The sequence below is a fragment of the Taudactylus pleione genome, unplaced genomic scaffold (assembly GCF_031769625.1).
Source record: "Taudactylus pleione unplaced genomic scaffold, aTauple2 ptg000162l, whole genome shotgun sequence".
In the NCBI taxonomy this organism is placed as follows: domain Eukaryota; kingdom Metazoa; phylum Chordata; class Amphibia; order Anura; family Myobatrachidae; genus Taudactylus; species Taudactylus pleione.
The window spans coordinates 8,989,377-9,014,681 of NW_028284564.1; the positions used below are offsets into that span (position 1 = coordinate 8,989,377).

The window sequence follows — 25,305 nt, forward strand, 5'->3', positions numbered from 1 at the left end:
ACACAATCCATTCCATTGGCATAAGTATTATATAAATGTTATTAGCGCTGTTTATCTCTTCATATCTATGTATTTGTCCTTGGAAATGTTTGTCCCTGAAAGTGTCCTTGTTTTTACACATCTACCAGCTTTGCATTATAATCCCTCTTATTCTGCATTTAGGATGCAATTCTCATTACATGTTATAATTATGTTAGCTTAATTAGTTATAATCATTTACTGTATGTGAAGATCTTAGATGCGTCAGCACACCAGCAAAGTGTCCCTTGAAATTACTTTAAAAGGTTGACAAGTAATTGATATGCCAAAATGCAGTCCAGAAGAATAAATATTAGGACAATTTATAGTTAAGCAGCAGGAAAATGCATCAGTAGAGACGGAATATTCAGTATATACACATTGGTGCAAGTAACTAATGCAAGCAATACTGAAGTAATCGTCTGCTGAAGAGCATGATTCCATGATTCCACACAGTCTACCCTACCTACTTGCCATATACAGCGGCAAACGCAGGATTTCTACAGGGGGGTTCAAAATATTTGATTGGCGAACAAAGCAAAGAAAAACTGCTACAATATACCCAAAACACATGCTTTTTTATAGTTAAATTGTTCTCATACAGAACAAGGGTCTTTAAGTATTGCCTATTCACACAGTCTTATCTAATAGGATCAAGATTAAAAGTATATTTAAAAGAGTAAAAGAACAATTCACTATAAAAAAGAAAAACATTTTACCTGCAGTGAAGTTACTGTAGCTGCATGAATGTGTGTACTGTACATTCAGCACTGCAGTAAGTATACAAGAAGATACATTTACCATAGAGACGGGAGTTCTTGCTGCATCCACCACGTGGTTGATGCCACTGATTTGAAGTAAAATACTATTTCTACTCAAGCAAATTGTGTGTCATATGCAACATAGAGAACACATGCCCTGACTATAGTATAAAGGGACCTGTGGAAGAGATGATCTTGGTCTTATTAGGTCCAAATCACCTCTCTCCTGCCAGAAGTCATACACATGAATAACACTCCACGACATAGAACATTAGGGGATATAATGCTTGTCAGCTCTGGATGTATGTCACATGTGGGACTGGCATTATTGTAAATTTTATTCATCGCTAATGTAACTGTAATTGAAACCTTCCAACTTCCAGTACCTGCTTGTGTCGGACAGGTCATGCTTTCTTGAATTCAAGAAAACCATTCATTTAAAAAAAAAATTAAATGCCCTGGAAAGGAGTCATAAATAAGCTAAAGAGATGAGTTTCTATATAAGGAAAGAGGTAAAATTATTTCTTTCTTTCTTTCAAGTGGTCTATTACTAATACACAGGTTTGACTAACACACATGGAATCCCCCTTCCCCCAAGAAAAACTTAATGTGCTGTGATTGTTTGATTCCATCCATAATAGCATACTTACACAATATTAACATGCATTGTATTGTGTGAGTACATAATTACACTACATTATGCAAATGTACACATCTCTTCTCTCTCGTATATATAAAACAAAGTTCGCAGTTTAGGGGTCTGTCTTTTCATTTGGGCTAATCTCTTGAACCATTGGACAGATTTCAATGGGTTTTTTACTATTCTATAAATCATTGATCGAGGAAGGTTTATACATTTGAACCATTCATCTGTGACAAAAGGGAGCAGAGCTGTGACGATTTAAGTGAAGCTAGTAACAGAAAAAAATCTTGCACCTAGCTACTATACAGGAGCTGGTCAGTGTGCAGAAACAGCAAGAAAGCATCTGAAACTGAGGACTGGAATGAAGCAAGTCACAGAAAAAACTGGGGTGCTGTGTGAATGACTGACTGCTGCTGCTACAGGGCAGACCGCTGCGTTCTGATAGTGAGAGCCAATCAGAGATAGCAATTTGCCCTGTTGCTTAGAAGCAGTCAGAGAGGGGAAAGAGTCAGGGACTGAGCAGGGTCACATCTGAGCCAGACAGAGAATGAGAGACAGCCTTCAATGAACCCATAAATATGCCCTGATGCAGATACAGTAGCCAGGAAGGTGCCAGGGGAGGCATAGCTATCAGGAAAAAACAAACAACCATCGGAACACCATCAAATTATTTCCATTTGATGGTGGCAAATATCCGACTGTACTATCAGAAGCCAACAAATGATAAGTGAATGATAACCCTCTCCTCCCGCAGCCTAACACTAACCACCACCCACCCCCCTCCCAGCGCAACTCTAACTATCATACTTACCATTACAAGTTTTCAGCATTCTGACCCGTCTGGATCCCACTGCCAGGATTCTGAATGCCGGGATACCGACTACATCCCATTCAAAGCTACAACTTCCATTTGTGAGAGACCAGTCAAACTGATTGGTTTATTTATTCAGTCTCTTTATGCTTCTATATGTTCAGAAATGTCCTCTGTGTTTCCAGGATTATATGAAGACTGCTATATTCTGTCATTTCTATGTATATGTAATCTTAAGAACAACCAACTGTCAAATGAATCAGTAGTAATTTCATTTTATTTACTTATAGTTTTATTAAACACAAATAGTCCTCTTTATTAGTACTGCATATAACTTTATTCTGTACGTATGACAAAAGCAACTATGAATGTGGCTAGACTGTTGGCCCAGATCCCGGGACTAATGAGAGCCTAGAAGCACCCTTAAAGTAATCTTATGCTACATAATATGTAAGTGCTGTATAACTAAAGGACAATGATAATATACCCAATACATAGCTGCTAAACTTGAGTAGCAAAAAACAAATGAACAATAACCTGCGTGCATTACAGACATGCTCATTTTTTAAGACATCATCTAATGTAATGATATAACTGTGTACATTATTAATATTAAAAGCAGTACATGGCATAAAATCTATAGTTGTCCACTTACTGTACATTTCATATCTGTATTGATGGAGATTTGCAATTAGGAGTTACTGTAATACTTAAATCAGGTACTGTACTGTAAACACGACCACTAGCAAGAATATTTATTGGACAGAAAATTCAGATGTTATCTTATAAAACAACTGTGACTTTTTGTAGTACAAGCAGGTAGAAATCAAGCTCTCAGCAAAAGAAAAATATCCATTGGATGCAGCTGACTTGAAGTGCGTGGGTTAACCGCCATGTATATCTGCAGTTGTCAGGAGCCTTCAGTCCAAAACTGCAAGAGGGTAAAATGCACTGAGTCAACTCCCAGCTTGTTTCAACATATCTGGCCTTTCAACTTTTCAGAGCAGGTTCATTAATTTACTGGCCAATTTGCTAAATCCTCATATGAAGACATGCTGTTTGTAACTGTTTCCTCAAGTGGAAGGTAAGACTATGCTCTTCAACAAGGGTTTTATACTGATTAACAGCATTACTTTGGATTATTGTCACATTTATGTGTTAAAGACAGTTGTGTGTCCAACTGTCATCTCTGTCAGTCAAACACCAGTAAGAAATATTTTTACTAGCTTTCTGAAAAATGTGTTACCCTAAAACATCAATAAAAGAGAAGGCAGGCAGAATTCAATCTCTATTTCTATGTACATACAACTACTTACGTCCCAAGGTTTTGAATAGTTCAGATCATTACAGTACTAGAGATAGATACAGTATAGGAATGGAACATGTAATGTACAAGGAGAGATTCATATCAGAACACTACAAGTTTTCAGTGGAATATATTTTTTTCTACTACAGAGGAAGGTTCAATTAATATGTATGTATGTAATGTTTTTACATTATATTTTAGCTGGTGTTTTTTTTTACATTTAAGTTTTGGTCTTCTAGTAACTATTGTTAGTAAACTTCAACATGTTTTTTTTTATTTTAGCAGGGCTGAGAAATATTATTATTGTTATCTCCTGTAATAACTATCAGACATAAAAGCAAGTTATAAAATGCTAATCCCTATGATTTAAATGAGGCACGGCCTAAAAAAAAAAACACCTTTGCCTTGCCTTAACAGTTCTTTATCATATATTTTGTGCATTAAATGCAATTACAATTTTATATTTATATATGTATTCTGTTTTTTTGCAAATAATTATACCTGTTTGTACATGGATTTATACATGTAGGTCATACATGTATATAGTTATATATTTTATTGTGTAGATTTTTTCACATTTGTATAATTTTAAGGAACTTTTTCTATTTATATTTATGGATTATTTTTCATATTTTATATATGGCATTCTATAAGGAAATATCAATAGGTCTGTATTAATTAGAAAGGCAATATGGTTAGTGATATATATAAACTACGTTTATAATTGTATGTATTTAAAATTATGTGGTTATGTCCCTATTTCTTAGACATTAAGATACATAAGCTGCATTTCTTTTACTAATTTCACATGATCATGTAGAGTTTATACTCAAATTAATTGAAAGCACCATTAGTATTAAGTGACAATCAATTTGCTGTTTCTGCCAGCTTTAATTTCATGGTGGTCATGACTATAGAAATGAGGAACTTGATACTCGGCGAGCCACACACCCATGACAAATCGCAGATCGGGTCAGAGTGGCAGAATGGGGAATTGAGGCCATAGATACCTGCATAATCCATAGGATCTCTCCCTAGTGCTGCCTGCTTACACATGCTCCGATGGAGGTTGGCGCAGTACTGATGCCATATGAGATCACTTTACTTCTTACTGATCAAGGGGATGGGCTTCTATCAGAGCCCCTGTCTCGGCAACTCAGTAATAACACTTTCAGGTGAATCAAGATTTCTTACTCTTTAATATTGAGGGCATTAAAACAAATATGTTCCTTAATCACATAAGCACATTTGGCAACTGCCATAGCTGCGAGATTGCCGGTAAATCTGATTTTATGAATACTTAAAATATGCTCTATTCAATTGGTAAAACATCAATAGATGATAGACATACAAGACACTTGCATATTGTAATAAAGAGTCAGGTTTTTTAGACATTAGATCAAACTGTTAAGAAAGTCAGTAACCTCTTTAGGTATTGGATATATTGTAATATTTCATAGACAAAAAACCTTATGATTTCGCATTTCCCATTATGGCTTCCTAAGGTACCCGTCCACTAGCAGATATGAAAACGACTACACCATTACGACATTGTAATCATGCAGTCGTTTGTCAGTCTGTGACGAGCCTGCACTGAACGAGCAGTCGTTCAGCGCAGGCTCATCAATCATCTGCAAACATGCTCAACTTGATGTTATCGTCAGGTTGTCCAGCATGTTTGCACAATGATAGATGTCTAAACGACCAGCGGGCTTGCGCATCGCTGGTCGTTTTAGACATTTTTGCAAACAATTTACAAACAATTTGAAAACGATTGAGCGATCGTTATCGTTCAATCACACGACTTAAACATATAGTGGATGGGCACCTTTTAGACATGATCTGAATTTTCACAAAACCTACTGAATTTGTGCCTCTCAAACTTAAAAAAGCAATGAAATTCTGATCATTAAGGCAGACTCCTTAATGGACGTGTTCCTTGCGCAATACAGATATGGTATGCCATCACACCCTGTGGTTAACTGCAGATTCAGCACTCTCGCAGAGTGAGATTGCTGTCACTGGCAAAATGGTGGAGCTGCTAGTTCACAGCATTGTGTGCTCATTGGAATACACACATGTAGTCTATGCAACTAAGGTCTGAGCAGTTATGTGGCACACACATCCCACTCAGTGCCCACAATCTTCCCATTCATTCACCACAACAATCACACTGGGTTCCAACATCCTTCTTACTCCATACATCCATCTCATTCAGAATACACATATAGGGGTCTATTTACTAAGCAGTGTTAGGAGACAAAGTGAAATGAGATAAGGTGCCAGCCAAGCAGCTCCTAACTGCCATGTCACAGGCTGTTTGAAAAATGACAGTTGGGAGCTGATTGGCTGGTACCTTATCTCCTTTCACTTTGTCTCCTAACACTGCTTAGTAAATAGACCTCTCAGTTCCCTAATTTCTATCATACTCTGTGCATGTACACTATCTTCACCTGGATGCTGCTATAACTTCCCTAATCCCAACAGCTGTGTGGTCTCCTAACTGTGCTAGTTCTTTATTCCCTCATCCGCACCAATCTGTCTTTCTCCATCTGTGCTGCCCTGTCTTCCTGCATCTGTGCCACTCTGTTTCCTTCAATCTGCACCACCACCTTCCCCCCAGCCACACCACTCTGTCTTCCCCTCATCTGTGCCACTCTGTCTTCCCCCCATCCGCACCAATCTGTCTTCCCCAATCTCTACTGATGTATGTTCTCCCATTGTGCTAGTCTGTATTCCCTCATCCGTACCAATCTGTCTTTACCCATCAGAACTGCTCTGTCTTCCCGCATCCATTCCACTCTGTACCCCCATCCACATTGCTCTGTTCTCCCAAACCGTGCCACTGTCTCCCCTGTATCCGCACCACTGTTCTCCACCCATCTGCATCACTTTGCCCCCCCCCCCATCCGCACCACTGTTTTCCACGCATCTGCATCACTTTGGCTCCTTCCCATCAGTGCTGCTTAATCTTCCCCCCCTCTTCACGCCTATCTGTCCCCATCCACACCACTCTGTCTCTTCCCCATCTACTCCACACTTATACCATCTGTGCAGCTCTATCTTCTGCTCAGATCTCAGTTGCATAGACTGCATGTGTGTATTCCAATGAGCACACAATTCTGTGGATTAGCATCTCCACCATTTTGTGAGTGACCGCAATCTCACTCTGCAAGAGTGCTGAATCTGCAGTTAACCACAGGGTGTGATGGCATACCATATCTGTATTGCGCAAGGAACATGTCCATGAAGGCGTCAGCCTTAATGATTGGAATTTCATTGCTTTTTTAAGTTTGAGTGGCACAAATTCAGTAGGTTTTGTGAAATTTCAGATCATGTCTAAGAAGCCTTAATGGGACACATGAAACCGTAAGGTTTTTTTGTCTATGGAATTTCATTGCTTTTTTTTATAATTTATTAACCATCAGGGTTTTGAGGAGCAAACCGGGCCACCTGCAGGGCAGAAGTAGAACAAATATGTACACTAGCACGGGTGGAGGAGCGGACAGCAAACAGGAGGTGTTTTGGGGGTGCAGAGGGAGAGATGGCTGTGGGGGCAGGCTGCAGGTGTGTAGGGCAGTGGCAGCAACAGGGTCGTGCACAGGAGCATCAGCGGGCGACAGAGGGCCTCACTGGCTTTGGGCATGCACCTGAGGAAATCAAATCAATAAGACACAGATGCATGGACGTATCAGTGAGATCCATCTATGCATCTGTTAAACATTGAATGTGTAATATAAAAAAAAAATGACGTGCCCCCACAGCACAACCAGCACCAGCTTTGGAGCCCCAGTGCTGTTTGTGCTAAATACAGGGGACAAATGATGTAGGGGTCCCATTTATTAAGCACAACCAGCACCAGGCTAATCAGAGCCAGTCCTGGTTGACAAACGAGGTAGGGGTCCCCTCAAATCAAATGGAATTCTCCCATAGAGAACTCCCGAGGGGGGGCATGGTGTTTAAGGGGCTACACCTCAAAAGCTATAGGAGGTACCAAGCTGAAATTTTGTATGGACGGGTAGAACTGTAGCTTGGTGCTGCATGCCAAATCAGAGCAAAAACATAAAAAATTAGGATTTGGGAGTAATCTAAAGTTCCAACTCTCAAGTTTTTTTTCTGACACTCTCAATTAGGAACATTTTTCTGCTGTTCTGTATGGGGGATTTTTGGGAAGGCATAAGTCAGGGTACAGGGTGAAATTAGACTTGGGGTTTGTCTTATTAGGTAGCTATTGTTCCAGGGTAGGTGCTTTTGGGGTTCAGGTAAATTAGAAAGTTACAGTTTTTAAACTACTACTTCACAAATGCGCCATTATACAGATAGGAAGCTTCAATTTGTTTGATAGGAAGCTTCATCTTTGTACACTTTGGCGTACAAAGATGGCTGGCCAGTGCGGGCGGTAGCAGAGGTGGGACTTGGGGGAAGTGGGTGTCTGCTGCGGCCGGGATCCAGGAGGGGTTAGCGCACGGTTGACGCTACCATTAGGCAGCTTCCTAAGGGCGCCGGAGGGTGCACTGAATCAAATAGGAAAGGGGAGAGTGCTTGCGCTAGCACCAGTCTGCGGTTCCGCCTACCAGAAATTGCTTCCAGTTCTCTCCGGCGGCCAGCGCAGTGCTGATCAGTAGCAGATCGTCAGCGGTGCGGTGGGCATCTCAGGCGACGGAGCCCAAGTATGTCATCAGCGGCGCCTATCAGCCATCAGAGCTAGCTGCCAGGTGTCCGCTCAGTGTGCCTGGGAGCAGCAACTCAGTTGGAAGTGGAAGGCTGCGGTGTGTGTCTGACCAGCTTCCGATACCTGAGGCCAGCTGAGCGGAGTGTCAGCTGAGTGGCCAGCTGTCATCAGAATGCATGCCTGCCGCAGGCAGTAGCTGACAGAAGAGGGCTGGATAGCTCACGTTGAGCGAAGGTGATAAAGCTGGAACCATAGCTGTGAGTGAGTTAATGCATCCACCACAATACTAGACATTTCTTCTACTCCTCAGCCACATTTACTTGGTTCCATTACAGCTATCTCATTGCAGATCTCATATGAGGCACTGGAAAAGCAGATGGTGGCTGTGGAGCTTCTAAGAGGCTACCTCCACATTTTCACCTGAAAGGCTGGTAAGTTTGTGTTGGTATATGTGTGTGTGTCGGGGAGGGGTGGGGGTGTAGGTCAAAATTCTGCCTAGGGTGCCGAGAAACCTTGCACCGACCCTGGGCTAGCAGGCACTGGCGGTGCGGTCGGCGGAGGCAGACAGATGCAGGCTCGGATCAGAGATTTTCGTGATGCCTGCATCTGTGTGTGATAAAAATAAACACAGATGCATGGACGGATCAGTGAGATCCGTCTGTGCTGCTGTGTTTACAAATATGAAAGTGTTAAAATGAAAATTAAAAAAAAATAAATGGCGTGCCACCCCCCCAAGGAACAACCAGCACTGGGCTTTGCAGACCCAGTACTGGTTGTGCTATATACAGGGGATACATGACATAGGGGTTCTCTGTATTAAGCACAACCAGCACTGGGTGGCCAGTGCGGGCGTAGTGTCGGTGGGAATTGGGGGAAGGAAGTGGGCGTTAGCTGCGACCGGGACCCAGGGGAGGGGGGGGGGTAGCCGGGGTATTGTAACAACATGCTGTAGCGTGTTGATACAGTGTGTCCGGGGCCCTATTTCAATTACTGCGGAGAACATCGTAGGACAACAGGTGAGTATTGGATCTTTATTAACAGGTACTTCCATTGGATACTTTACGTTGAGAAGGGGACGGGAACATTTGGGAACAGGTGAGTATGTGTGAGTGTGCATGTATGGATGTAATAAATCTTTATTTTCACTGTGTGTGTGTGTCTTGTGTTTTTGCACATTTCTTTACACGTGAACTACACGTGCCAGCGGGCCCTTAATGCCCAGCATGCTGGTACTTGTGGTTTTCCAATGTTATAAAGCCAAAATCCAGAAAAAGGAAAGATGTGGAGAAATAAGAAGGAAATAAAGGTGAAAAAAATAACAATAGGGGGAAGTGTATCAAACCTTTGTGAGAAATGAAGTGGAGAAGTTGCCCATAGTAACCAATCAGCATATGTCATTTTATAGACTGTGCTAGATAAATGATAACTAAAAGCTGATCTGTTGCTACAATATGAGCAACTTTTCCACTTTACTTTTTGAAAGAATTGATACATCTCCCTTAGAAAGAGAAGATGGTGCTCACATTTAGAGGTGGCAACAGCTGGAAGTACAACAGCCACCATGTGAAAGGTGACACTGTATTACTGCATATCTCCCAAGCTGCTTTGCAATTCCGTCCTTGCAAACATGCAAATTCAGCAGGAGTGACCAATGGTTGCAATGGTGGTAAGTTTCAGCTTACTCAGGCTGGCCAGCTTGCGAGGCCAGGAAACTGCATCCGTGTATGTATGTATGTATATACATACATCCTTTAGACATGTTTATTTTTTTTCACATGATTTTGTATTAATTATGCGTAACAGCTTGTAGTCACTAAATATACACATGATATAACATTGATCTGGTCTCAAATAATGAGTTTGTTGAGCCAAGCAATGTTCAGTGATAAAGTAAGTGGTGATTATTGGATCAGTATAATGTATAGCTCACTAATTAGAGTACTTTGGCATGCTTAAAAATCATAGTAACTTTTAGTGTAGGTACACATTAGAATGACAGGCAATTGTCCAGATGGTTGTTGCATTTTCCCGTTGTCCCGGACTATCACAGATTGGCCGTACACACTATACGATTTAATGAACAACGGAACGATACGTATACGTTTTACCTTCAGTAAAATGCACAGCTGCACACATGATATTGTTTTATTGACAATGTAGCACGGTCAATCAAACAATCTTTTATGTTGTCCACGGGAGTGCGCAATTGTGTATACATATTAGACGAAATGCAGGATTTGTCGTTCTGATACGGCAAATCGTGCCGATATCATTCTAATGTGTAACCGGCCTTACTTTGGGTTCTCTGGCAGACATCAGAAACTCTCATATCCTCACTTAATAGAAGAAAGGTTTTGCAGGAAGCACACAACTAGCAATGAAAGCTTCTAAGCTGCTGAAGCCCAGCTGTGTTCAATTAGCAATGGTACAAAGCTAAATTGAATTTAATTGCCGGACACTCTTCCACCACAAGCTAAAACATTAAAAGTATAATTTTCTCATATTGCTTTTATAACTGAGTAGTTGTTCAATTATTTAAAGCATGGAAAACTGGAATACAAATGAAAGCAGCAATGGTTGGCTCAATAGTCAAGGGAACTTATTGAGAACAGATTAGTTGTTCACAAAGAGCATTAATGGAGTGAAAACCAAAGATATGTGCTCAACATCGTATAGTAGCCACAAGAACAATGGTTTTTAGAACACTCAAACTGGACATCTGATGTCCATTAGCTGCAGAACTAAGGCACTATCCATAATGCAAAATACAAAATGCAAACCCTGGAAACATCAGATTACTGATAATAACTGGGATCATTCCATTAAAACACCAGAAGCGAATTATAAAGGTTTCACTGCACATCCATAACATACTGTATAATACATATGTTTTGAATATATACTATATATCAAGTCAATGATGATGACTGGCATCTTTTCTTTGGCTGCGTCAAGATACACTTACAGCATATATTGATGCGCCTGCATACTTGTACAGTATTTTGCCATGCACATATCTTAAAATAAATGTAACTCAAAATATGAAAATAAGGCTTAGCATATGATACATAGATATGGTGCTGGGAAAGCTGAATACAAATGACTTGTAGCTGGATAATGTACAATTATTCATATTTATAAACAGTATATATAATTTCACTTTATTGCTTTCTACTAGTTTACAAATTCCTCAATGGAAATAAAAACAGAAAACAATTAAAAATTTATAATACCAGATATCAATTCTAATCTGGCACTTGTTGGTAATTCGGGCGCTCCATCTTCATTCTAAGGTCTCAATATCAGCGATTTACATGAGTGTGCGAGTTAGTGTGGCTATATGCCGCACTTACGGTACCGCCAGATTTGTGAATTTTTATTTGCAGCCCCACAGGGCTGCATACAATAATCCAATAATCTGGTGTGAGGTAGGGCCACAATGGGGAGGGGGGGTGTATTCCAATGCTGTTGATGGTGTGTACAAGCCATTGCAATGGCAACTCGTTACCCTCGTGTGCGGGGGAAAGTTAATTGGATTGAGCCCTTAGTATGTGAGCATACTGTATGCATAGTCTGCCGCTTCTATGATGTATGTTCAGTTTGCAGATATCCGCGGAATCCGTCCGCATTTTCATTTACAACTATACTGTAAGTTTTGCATTGTACACCTCCCTTTGACTATATGTTTTATAGTGTGCTTCCCCCCAGCAGTGTAACTGAGCTTTATGCCTCCCTGTGCCGTCCCCGCCTCATGAACACGTGATGTCATGATGCCACACATAGGGGATGGGCCTCTCAGCTCCGGTAAGTAGGGCATTGCCCAGAGCTTCCTAAAGACACTGCGGACAGCTCCACAGGCTGCAGGGTGCCTGTTTCTTGGATTCTTGTGGCGGCTCTGTTGTAGCGCTAGTGACTGCAGGGTGCCATTACAGGCTCCTTGGAAGCCACATGCAGGTGTCGTGGGGCAGCATCAATGCCGCCCACAGAGCCCTGCACCCTATGCAGCAGCACAGCATGAACACCCTTAGTTACGGCCCTTGCTCCACCTATCTATAGGTTCTGTATTGTGCACCTCCTCCCATATCTATCTTCTGTTTTGTGCTCCTGCCCAGCCTACACATTCTGTATTGTGCCCCTCCCTAGTCTGTATGTTCTGTATTGTATTCCTAGCCCAGCCTACACATTCTGTATTGTGCCCCTCCCTAGTCTGTATGTTCTGTATTGTATTCCTAGCTCAGCCTACACATTCTGTATTGTGCTCCTCCCTAGTCTATATGTTCTGTATTGTGAACCCTCTCCTTGACTGTATGTTCTGTATTGTACTTCCCCTCCAGTCTACACATTCTGTATTGTGCTCATCCCTAGTCTATATGTTCTGTATTGTGCTCCCCCCCTCCTTGACTATATGTTCTGTATTGTACTTCTACTTCAATCTACATGTCCTGTATTGTGCTCATCCCTTGTTTTTATGTATTTTACAGCACTTCCCCTTTGACTGTACATTCTGTATTGTGACCCCCTTGTCTATGCAGTATGTTCTGTATTGTGACCCCCCCCTTGTTTATATGTTCTGCATTGTGCTCCTCCCCCTATCTATATGTTCTGCATTGTCCTTCCTCCCTAGTAGTTAACTCACCTTAGACCTCCTCTTGTTCCTCTCTCCTCCACTGACAGTCATGTCTGGGAAGCTGCTGGGATCCAGGAAAAGGTCCTGCGGTACAGTTGCTACCAGAGTAACGGTGGGCAGGTAGAGAAGCACCCCCTAGGTCTGCTATCTTCTATATAGAAACAATGCTCCCTCTACCCAAATTATTATATGAAATGGTAGAATACCCAAGTACATGATTTTGCTAAGCCATAACTTCTCCAAGTACTCAGATATTGTAGTATTTGCATTTTATTCAGCATATTTATACAACAGAAAATATATAATTTAGCATCCTTTAAATAAAACTGTATCCAAGGCAGTAGGACTCGTTTAAACATGCTGGGTTATAAATACAATGATTTAAGATAAATGTAACCAGGGACGGACCAAGGGAGGTGAGGGCAGTCTACTGAGCATGTGCTGATCTCCATGAAAATTGCGTGGGCGGCATTTTCTTGGTGATTTCTGTAGCGTGCATGATCAGATCTTCGTAAACATGGAGCTTGCACCTTGTTCTAGGTGATATCTGTGGGGCCAATGGAGAGGTAAGTATTGTGCATGAGTGCAGGGGCCTGTGTACACCACACACCCTGCACTCATTATAGATGTAGATATGTATCCTGCTAGGACCCAGCAGGATGAGACTTTCCATGGGACTATGCATGCTGGGAAGGAGTTCCTGTTTGTGCTCAGTTCAGTTACTGATGTTGTTCTAAGTAAACGTGTTATTCTGCACTCCTGAGTCCATGAGTCTTATCTGATAAACAACACATCTACATGGTGACAGAAGCATGATACCATGGCTCAAGGACTCCGCCGCATCGACCCCCTCGTGTTTGATGAAACTATTGCTGACAGATGGGTGCAGTTCAGGAGAGAATGGGCTGTGTACCGCATGGCTGGACTGTCCGAAAAATCTAAGCAGGTACAAGCATAGACATTACTTAATCTGGCTGGTGCAGTGGCAGTCACTAAAGCAGACACATTCACATACGCAGAAGGGGAAAACAAAGAAGACCCAGATGTATTAATTGCAAAGTTTGATGAGATTTGTATGCCTGTAAAAAATGTCATAATGGACAGACACACATTCAACTCCACAAACCAGAACACTGTGGAAAATATACAGTCATACGTGTCCACCCTAAAACTATTGGCAAACAAATGTAACTTTGGAGCAATAACTGATGAGCTGATCAGAGACGGTATCGTATGTGGTACCCGTAGTGACGCAGTACGTGCACACTTACTACGAGAAAAGGATCTAACCTTAAACTCTGCCATTCACATCTGCATGCTGCACGAGAAATCAGAACAGGGAACAAAAGAGTTACAGAGGGAGGCTGAAATATGCAGTGCACAGTGCACACAAACGCAATACAGACCATGCTACAACTGTGGGGGACGCCACGCATTTGCGCGGGAGATGTGTCCTGCCTTTAACAAACGCTGCAATAAGCTTAACCACTTTGCAAAGTGTTGCAGATCCAGACAAACCGTGACATACAGTGAACCACAAATAATACAGGTAGACAGACAGATGCATAAAGTCAACCAAGTGGGCACGGAGTCAACAGCGCATACGGATGAGACAGTATATTGTGAAAGTGTCGATCTAATTGCAAACCAAGGAGAGATTTTCACTAACTTATGTGATAAAAAGGGTGGCAATACATTGAAGATTAGAATTGACACTGGTGCCAAATGCAACATGATGTCCAAAACTCTGCTACACAAAACCAGCCCGCAAGCAACAATAGATCACGCAGACACTGTAAACTTAGTGGCATATGGGGGTCATATTATCAAGACTGTGGGCCCCACCACCATCGAATATACGTGTGCACTGTTGCTATTCCACATAGTAGATAGTGATGTTAGACCATTGCTCAGATTGCCTGACAGTGTGCGCCTTGGGTTGATACATTTGGGGCCTGAAGTACACATGATACAACAAGACACCCCAGAGTTACTCGACTTCAAGGATTTATTCACATGCGACACCATCGGCAAACTACCCGTCATATACCACATGCGTTTAGATGAATCTGTCAACCCTACAGTGTGTGCACCCCGGAGGGTTCCAATCACCGTGAAGGATAACGTCATAGCTGAGTTAGAGCGCATGACTGCGCTTGGTGCCATAGCCGCTATTGAAGAAGCGACCCAGTGGGTATCTGCAATGGTTGCTGCTATAAAAAAAGATGGGTCTGTCAGGATTTGCATAGACCCTGTACACCTCAATAAAGCGTTGCTAAGACCCCGCCACCCATTGAGAACAGTAGAATAAGTCATTGCTGACATGCCAGAAGCCAAGGTCTTCAGCACGTTAGATGCGAAATGTGGGTTTTGGCAAATCCCATTAGACAAAGAATCGTCACTCCTCACTGCTTTTATGACACCAGCTGGGAGATATATCTTTCTACGCATGCCATACGGATTGACTACTGGCAGTGAAGTGTTTCAACAGTGTATGGAACAACTGTTTGATGGATACCCCTGTGAGATTATAGTCGACGACATCCTCGTCTGGGGCCGTACTATGCAAGAGTATGACGAGCGTCTACGCCAGGTATTGGATAAAATACGTGCTATCAACTTAAAGCTCAACCCAGATAAGTGGAGACTTCGAGTGGCTGAAGTCCCATATGTGGGTCACCTCCTCACTAACCATGGTATTAAACCCGACCCTGACAAAACGGCAGCCATCCAGGACATGCCTTTGCCTATGGACAAACTTAGTCTCCAGCGCTTCTTAGGAATGACTAACTACCTGTCAAAATTCATCCCCACTTACAGTGAGATCACTGCACCCCTGCAGCATCTTCTGCACCAAGATATGGAGTGGTGTTGGTTGAAACAGCACCAGGCTGCGGTGTCAAAACTTAAATGCATACTCACCAGCCCTCCTATTCTGCAATACTTCAATGTATGCTTACCGGTGGGGATCTCAGCTGATGCCTCACAGCACGGGCTGGGTGCAGCTTGCCTCCAGAACAATGGACCAATTGCTTTTCATTCCAGGGATCTGATAGACACAGTGGCCCTCATTCAGAGGCGGTCGGAGGATGCAAGCGGTCGCTCAGAAACTGGGCGGCCACTTGCATCCTGACCGGCCGCCTCTGTTGCGGTCGTTAGGCTGTGGGTTAACACCCACAGCTCTAACGACCGCTCGGGTGATGGTCAGAGACCATCGCGACCATCGGGGCTTACGACGAGACCCTAGGGTAGGGTCTCACTTGTCGTAAGCCCCGGAGAGCTGCCACCCCCCCGGCCCGCCTTCCAAATGGGGCGAGCTGTCAATCAACATCGACAGCTCACCCCCTTTGGAAAGAGACCCGCTACAACCGGCGCTGTCGGTTGTAGCGGGTCTCACGCATGCGCACGAGGGAGCCGGCTCCCTCGTGCGCATGCGCACTGGCAAAACATCGAGGCGGCCGTGCGGTCATTCCATGATTTCATCTATGGGCGGCCGGTCGCCATCGAAACTGACCACCAACCGCTCATTACCATCCTGCGAAAGCCCCTGCACAATGCATCTTCCAGTATTCAAAGGATGATGCTCAAACTACAGAGTTACCACCTAGACGCCGTCTACAAGCGTTGCAAAGAAATGTTCATGGCTGATGCCCTCTCCAGAGTGTTCCTACCCCATTCTGCTCCACTGCAAGTTGATGATGACTATGATGTAATGACTGTGCAATTCCTGTCCTCTGCCCAAATGGAGGAGCTGCGTACAGAATCTTTGGCAGATGAGTTATGTCAACGCCTCTCTAGGGTTATCCTGTGAGGCTGGCCACAGTCTTCCAGGGAGATACCCCAAGTCTTACACCCATTCTTTGCCAGGCGAGATGAGTTATCACTATCAGATGGGATTGTTTTGTGAGGTCAGAGATTTGTTATACCCTACACATTGCAAAAGTACTACACCAAGCAACTGCACCAAGGCCACCCTGGTTTGGAGGCCACAAAGTGCAGGGCCAGGGAACTGCTCTATTGGTCTACCATGTTTCATGACCTAGAGAAGGAGGTCTCTGTGTTCAGCCCTTGTGCGGCCCTTCATGTACACCAACCTAAAGAGCCACTGCATCCGCATGACTTACCAGAACTTCCCTGGTCTGTCACTGCTGCTGATGTGTTTGAATGGAGGGGTAAGGAGTACCTGGTTCTTGTATACTCTTACTCAGAATGGTTTGAAATCGATCAATTAACCACTGTTACCAGCACCACCATAATTACCAAGCTCAAACAGCACTTTGTCACACATGGAATACATCAGAAATTCATTACAGACAATGCCACACAGTTCACAAGCAATCAGTTCAAGCTGTTTGCTTGTACTTGGAATTTGGAATTTCACACACATCACCAGCAGTCCACTATATCCCCAATCAAGTGGACTCGCAGAAAGAGCTGTTCGTTCTGCCAAGCATCTGTTAGAGAAATGCACACGAGACCAGACCGACGTTTGTCTGGCACTCCTTAACTTACGTAACATATCGCGAGATGGATTACCATCCCCTGCCCAATGGTTGTTATCACGTCGCACCAGAACCCAAATCCCAATTACCAAACAGCAATTACAGCCACAAGTGCAGGCAGCACTGGCTGCTAAGCGCATGTCTAATAAAAGGAATTATGACCGTACAGCACACGCTCTCCCTCAGTTAGTCCCAGGACAAGCTGTTCGACTACAGACCGCTCGAGGATATGACAAACTTGCTACTGTTCTAAAAGAAGATGACCAGCCCAACAGCTATGTTGTTCAAGCAGATGGAGCTGTGTATGAGCGTAATCGTCGCCACCTCCTGAGTGTACCTGAAGAGACTATTACTGCGCTCAATGTGGATGACACAAACTCCTCTCAAATCACACCAAGTCCGGGGTTGTCAGAACCTGTGGCTTCCTCAATTGATAATGAACCACCATCTGACTCAACGGCACCAACAGATATCCCTTGCAATGACCAGGCTCCCATTCCGCACATGTATACCAACAAGTCAGGACGCGTATGCAGGCCCAATTCCCGATTCCGGGATTATATCACATAAACTTCCACTCTCTCTCCTTTCGTTATTCTCTTTTTATTGTGTTACCTCTGCTCTATCATCTTTATGAAGGGAGGGATATAGATATGTATCCTGCTAGGGGTGTAGTAGGTATTACCACCGGCCGCATGGTGCAAATCCAGACAGCGGCAGCCCGACAAGGGTGAAGATCCCGATCGTCCCTGAGGTAAGTATCGCTAACCTAATCCCCCCACCTAACCCTCCCTTAGGGGTGCCTAACCCTAACCTCCCCCCCAAGTGCCTAACCCTAATCCCCCCTCTAAGTGCCTAACCCTAACCTCCCCCTGGGGGTGCCTGACCCTAACCCCTCCTTCCCCTAGCCTAAACCTAACCCTCCCGGGGGGGTGCCTAACCCTAGGTACCCCCGGGAGCCCTAAACCTAAACCTCCCCCCCTGCGGCTGACCTTGCCCGGCTTACCTTCGTTTGGTATGCCTGGCGTCAGTCTTCCGGCGTATGGTTAATGACCGGCGTCGAGTTTTCGACGCCTGTCATTAGTACCACACTGGGATTAGAAAGTCCGGAAGCCGGCGGTCAGCATTTAGACGGTCGGCTTCCAGACTACATCCCCTTGCTAGGACCCAGCAGGATGAAACTTTCCATGGGGCTATGCATGCTGGGAGGGAGTTCCTGTTTGTGCTCAGTTCAGTTACTGATGTTGTTCTAAGTAAACGTGTTATTCTGCACTCCTGAGTCCATGAGTCGTATCTGATATACAACACATCTACAATAGATGAATGAATGAAAGTAACATATAAATTAATGCATGTAAAGGGCATTTCACAATGGTGGTTTTGCTGTTTATTTGTAAGGAAACTGAAGTTATGGGGGGCATCCACTACAAGATCTGAAAACGACTGCACGATTACGACATTGTAATCGTGCAGTCGTTTGTCAGTCGTGTGATGAGCCTACACTGAACGAGCAGACGTTCAGTGCAGGGTCATCCATCATCTGGAAACATGCTGAGCCTGACGATATCGTCAGGTTGACCAGCATGTTTGCACGATGATAGATGTCTAAAAGATGTCTAAAAGACCAAATTTTCAAACGATTTTCAAACGATGTTCGAACGATTTTATCGTTATCGTTCAATCATTCAACTTTATCGTCTAGTGGATACCCCCCCCATACTGTATATCTCTGAAGTAAACAGGTCATGTGTAATATGAAAGTTACATTCCAAAGAGGCAGCTCATTTTACTACTGGAGCTGATTTAAAAAAATATATATATTATTATTGATTTCAACCACTTTATAATCGAGAGGACAGTCAATAATTATCATACTACAATCAACACAGAATGCTTCTGAGGTGTCTAAATATTTAACCTTTACACTAGAAGTTTGGCTTGACATTTACAGACTGAGCGTGGTTTGTGAAAAGAGTAGAGTTTCTGCTGTATGAGTCAGGCCTGTCAAGGCTAAGAGCATGAGTCTAATACTGCACAAGTGCCCTTTCGCAGTATGGCAAAACTCCTGTTTTCTTACAGGAGCTGTAAAGCCAATACAAATTGAACAGTGTTAAAGAATGTTGGTACAGCAGACTAATTAATTGTAGAAAATCAAAAGATAATTTACTTAGTCATGCGATTGCATGTAGTGTGGTCAGAGCAGTGTGCCAGGCTTATTGAAAATATAATTTAAGCCTGCATAGTGCCACTTGAGTTCCACTAGTACCATGGGCCAAATGTAATAGAGTGACAGTTTAGAAAATATGAGAGTTTAGCAGTAAACTCTCACATTGGTTGAGTTTTATCTTCAAAATGGGAAAACATCTGGATGAGAGTTTAAATCGTGAGAGTTTTTTTAGTCTAAAAACATGCAAATTTGCATGTTCTCGGACTCTGGGCCTGATTCAGAGCCGAATGCTCTGACCAGAGCCCTCGCTCTGAATCAGGGCCCTCCTCCATGAAAATGGAGCGGCACCTTGGATGCTCGCATAGCTGTGGGTGACCACCCACAGCTATAGCGAGCGTCCATGATGATGGTCGCCATGGTCAAGACCATCGCGACCATCGGACTTTCGACGGAGACCCTGCGGTAGGGTCTCGCTGCAGCAAGCCCTGGAGTGATTTTGGCTCTATCAGAGCCAAACTCACTCCCACTGACATCACTAGTGATGTCAGTGGGGCCGGCTTCAGACGGTAGGCGTTCCCATGGGAACGCCTCCGTCTGGCAGCCACGCCCCTGGCACGCCCACCAAAGGGGGCGTGCTGTCAATCAACATCGACAGCATGCCCCCTTTGGTGCGAGACCCGGAGCGACGGCTATCCCGCACCATTGACCCGCTTGCGAGCGTCCTGCGCTCGCGAGCGGGTCTGAATGACCCCCTCTGTTACATTGGCCGAGTTTAAAAAGTCTGAGGGCCAAATGTAATAGGGTGAGAGTTCAGAAAATATGACAGTTTAGCAGTAAAACTCTCACACTTTTTAAACTCGCCCAATGTAATACAGTCCTAGAACATGCAAACTCACATATTTTTAGACTGAAAAAACGCTCACGATTTAAACTCTTATCCAGATATTTTTCCATTTTGAATATAAAACTCTCACATTTTCTAAACCCTCATCCTCTTACATTTGGCCCCAAAAGTTCTTATAATATGTGAAGCCATAAAGTCACTCCAAGGCCGGCCCACCCATTACGCAGGTGCATAGAGTGCCAGCCAGCAGAGGGTGCTGTAATTAGCCACCCGGCCACAATTCATTCCCGAGCGTGGCCAAACTCCTTCCCGCACCCCCTGCCGCCACACTCCTTCCCGCACCCCCCCCGCCGCCACACTCATTCCCCCCGGCCGCCGCAAGGAGGCTACATTTGCCGGGCACCTGCTGAGATTTTGTTACCAGCGGGTGCACGGCTCTTTCCCCACAGCAGCAGCCGGAGCTCACTCCTGAGCATCGGCTTCCGGGTCCCCCCAATGGGCACTATGGGAGAGACATCATGACGTCTCTCCCATAGTTCCGAGGAGCGGTGGATGGCAGCGGACGCAGGATCGGGCCTTGAGGTAAGTATTGTGGGGTTTTTTTTGTGTGTGCGCGCGGCACTCTTACAGGGGGCACTATTACAGGGGCCTTACTACTGGGGGCAGTTTTACAGGGGGCATTACTACTGGTGGCAATTTCACAGGGGCATTACTACTGGGGGCACTACTACTGGGGGCATTATTACAGGGGCACTACTACTGGGGGCATTATTACAGGGGCACTACTATTGGGGGCACTACTACTGGGGGCATTACTACTGGGGGCACTTACAGGGGGGCATTACTACTGGAGGCACTATTACAAGGGAATTACTATTGGTGGCTTACTGCAGGGGGCACTATTACAGGGGCCTTACTATTGGGGGCACTACTACTGGGGGATTACTACAGGGGGCACTATTACAGGGCCCTTACTACTGGGGGCAATTTTACAGGAGGCATTACTACTGGGGCACTACTACTAGGGGCATTATTACAGGGGCACTACTACTGGGGGATACCTACAGGGGGCACACTACTGGTAGCACTAATACAGGGAGAATTACTTTTGGGGGCACTACCACTGGGGGCACTACTGCAGGGGCATTACTACTGGGGACACTACTAACGGGGGCATTGCAGAAGGGGCACCGCTGCTGTGGGCATTATTTATAAGGGGCACTACTGCTGTAGGCATTGTATAAAGAGCACTACTAGTGTGGGCATTGTGTATAAAGGGCACTAATGTGGGCATTGTGTAAAAAGGGCACTACTGTGTGTCAGAACATGAATAAGGGACACTACTATGTGGTGTAATGTGAATCAGGGTCACTATGTGCAGTGTAATGGGAATAAGATTGTGCTACCGTGTGGTGTAGTTTGAATTGGGAAACTATTGTGTGACCATGCCCCTTGCTTTTGAGACCTCGTCTTTAGCATACATCCCAAGCATCCCGATTTTGGGGAGAAAGTGTCCAAGATTGGGGGGGGGGGGGAATGGTGAATAGAGGCCATGCGCATGCATGTGGTATCTATTGACTGAGATTATGAGCATCTAATGTGGGGTACACACTTGAAAGACGTGAGAAGCGACCAAATGATGCCCACCAACAATATCTTGCATACATACTTACTAATTGGACACATGACATGTCTGTTCAAGAACCCATTTAAATATGCCTTTCCAAGTATTGATGAATTTTTCAAAAGTTCCTGTGTCCAACATATCGTAATCAAGCCAGGTAAAAGGAATATCATTACCCTGTAGTCTTACTAAGAGAGATCTCAAATGACGAGGTTTCCCTCACCAGCCCTCCTAAGGTTTCTACAAATATGAAATATGTACTTTATATAAAGGCCCCCATACATCAGTGATTAATATGGCAATTTTGCCTTTTGCAGATGATCATCCTAAAAAATTGCCAATGTATGGGGTTCACCGATTGCCAATTCCAATCAAAAAGAGTTAGTAATCACTAAATCAGGTTGTCCAACATGTTGAATTTCAATGATCAATAGGGGCTAAGTGATGATTAGCCAATTTGCCGGCCATTACTAGTAAAATGATGAGCCAGTCAAGACTGAAAGATCTGTGATTTGCTGAAAATGATCTGTAAATCCCTGACAAATACCTGTAATGTATGTATGCAGATTGGTCGATTGGGGAATCGTGAAATCAGGGAAAAATATCACAGAATCTGTGAGTTGTTTTTTTTAGATTGCTGATGTATGGGATCCTTAAGCATGTAGATATACATATAGGGGTATATTTACTAGGGGTGTGCACCGGCCACTTTTCTTCATGTTTTGGTTTTGGATCTTTCTTCGTGTTTTGGATCTGGATTGGTTTTGCCAAAACCACCCTTCAGTGTTTTGGGTTCTGGGTTTTGGATCTGTATTTTTTTTAATAAAAAGCATAAAAACACCTAAAATCACAGAATGTGTTGATTTTTCTGCTCCTATGCTATTATTAACCTCAAAAACCTTAATTTCCACTCATTTCCAGTCTATTCTGAACACCTCACACCTCACAATAGTGTTTTTATGGCCAAAAGGTTGCACTGAGGTAGATGGATGACTATGCTAAGCGACACGAGTGGGCGGCACAAACACGTGGCCCATCTAGGAGTGACACTGCAGTGGCAGACAGGATGGCAGTTTGAAAAACTAGGCCGCAAACAGTACATAATGCAAAGAAAAAAAAGAGGTGCAAGATGGAATTGTCCTTGGGCCCTCCCACACAAACCAATCATTTCAGCGCCAGGGTCTGCCACATGACTGTGGCTGAAATGATTGGTTCGTTTGGGCCCCCACAAAACAAGCTGGCAATTAATCTGTCCCTGCACAAACTGGCTCTGCGGAGGCAAGATGTCGTCCTCATCCTCCTCATTCACCGATTCCTCACCCTCTTCCGTGTTGTGTACATCCTCATAGAGTATTAATTTGTCCCCGCTGGAATCCACCACCACAGGTCCCTCTGTACGTTCTGGAGGCTGGTCTCCCTGGAAGAGTTGATAATTCATTTTTATGAACATCATCTTCTCCACATTTTGTGGAAGCAACCTCCTAGCCTTTCGCTGACACTAAACACTCTTTCGGAGTACACACTGGAGGGGGGGGCAACTAAGGTAAAATAGAGCCAGTTTGTACAGGGGCCTCCAAATTGTCTCTTTTTCCTGCCAGTACATGTACGGACTGTCTGACATGCCTACTTGGATACTGTCACCGATGTAATCCTTTAACAGACAGACGCACGCTTGTCGCTGCTGCTTTGAGGATGCAGGTGCAGCTACAGCCCACACAATTCACAAAGACAGAAAAAAAAAGAAGAATTTTTTTATTGTTTGTGGAGCACACTTTGAGAGTTACACCACCCTCTAACAGACAGACGCACGCTTGTCGCTGCTGCTTTGAGGATGCAGGTGGAATCTAGACGGGATTTGGAACAGGGGACACACTACCTCCATCAATTGTCTAAATCCCACTGCACTAATGGCGGATACCGGACGCACGTCTAACACCAGCATAGCAGTCAAGGCCTCAGTTATACGTTTTGCTTCAGGATGACTGCTGTCGTACTTCATCCTCCTCGCTAAGGACTGTTGGAGGGTCAATTGTTTAGTAAAAGTTGTGGTGTTCCTACTTCCTCTCTTGGATGATGAACAACTCCCAGCAGCAGCAACAGAACTAGGAGGAAGTGGTTCTTGATCTTTCCCTACTTTATTTTTATCAGAGTAAGTTTTTTCCTCTATTTATGTTATATTGATATATACGTGCGGCTAAGGCGCACACAAACACAGAAAATATTTTTTTATTTTTGTTGGAGACTAGTGCACTTTGTGGGTTACACCACCCTTTAAGAAATGAGTCAGCCGGCCCTTTACTTATGGGACACAGGCGCACTCTTGGCGCTGCTCCTTTGTTGATGCACGTCCAGCCACAGTGCACACAATTCACAAACACAGAAAATATTTTTTTATTTTGTTTGGAGTGCACTTTGGGGGTTACAGCACCCTTTAACAGTCAAGCCAGCCGGCCCTTTACCAATGGACACAGGCGCACACTTGGCGCTGCTCCTTTGTTGATGCACGTGCAGCCACAGTGCACACAATTCACAAACACAGAAAATATTTTTTTATTTTGTTTGGAGAGCACTTTGGGGGTTACAGCCGGCCCTTTACTTATGATACAGGCGCACGCTTGGCACTACTTTGTTGATGCACGTGCGGCTACTGCGCACACAATTCACAAACACAGAAAAAATATAATTTTTTTTTGCACTTGGGGGGGAGCACCCCTGATGGACAGACCACCCCCTGGACAACACTACAGCACCCCTTTAGGACTGGGACACTGCACAGGACTTTGGAGTGGACACAGCCCCTATGGACAACTGACTGCACAACACAGTCCAGCCAGCCCCTATGGACTTTGGGGGAGTGGACACAGCCCCTATGGACAACAGCAGCACAGCACAACACAGCCAGCCCCTATGGACTTTGGAGGAGTGAACACAGCCCCTATGGACAACAGCAGCACAGCGCAGCTCAGCAAAGCACAGCACAACACTACACTGCACTATACTACACAGCCCAGCCAGCCATAACTCCCACCCTTCCTCTTCACTGTCCACAGCCGAGTGAGAAAATGGCGTCGACGCGGGTACCTTATATAGAATCCAAAACCGCGAGACCCGGAAGGCGGGATGATGACGTTTTGCTCCGATTTGAGATCTGAGACAGGCTTGAAAAGTCGAGCCTGACTCGGATCAGCCTCGGATCGGGGGTGCTCGGGGGGGTTCGGATTTCAGAAATCCGAACCCGCTCACCCCTAATATTTACTAATGTCAATTTAGATTTTTGAGTGATTTGACATATGATTTGCATTCGATTTTGCCATTGGAGATTTACTAGAG

At 44.2% G+C, this 25,305-nt stretch overlaps 1 protein-coding gene across 1 annotated transcript in view; it reads left to right on the plus strand.

Moving 5' to 3' along the window:
- Window positions 1-3,176: 3,176 nt before the first annotated feature.
- The window catches only part of CTXN3 (cortexin 3), a 54,540-nt gene continuing 32,411 nt past the window's right edge, over window positions 3,177-25,305 (plus strand). The window contains exon 1 of the mRNA XM_088475168.1: window positions 3,177-3,317. The gene's annotated coding sequence lies outside the window, so the exon portion shown is untranslated. The remainder of the gene's footprint in view (window positions 3,318-25,305) is intronic.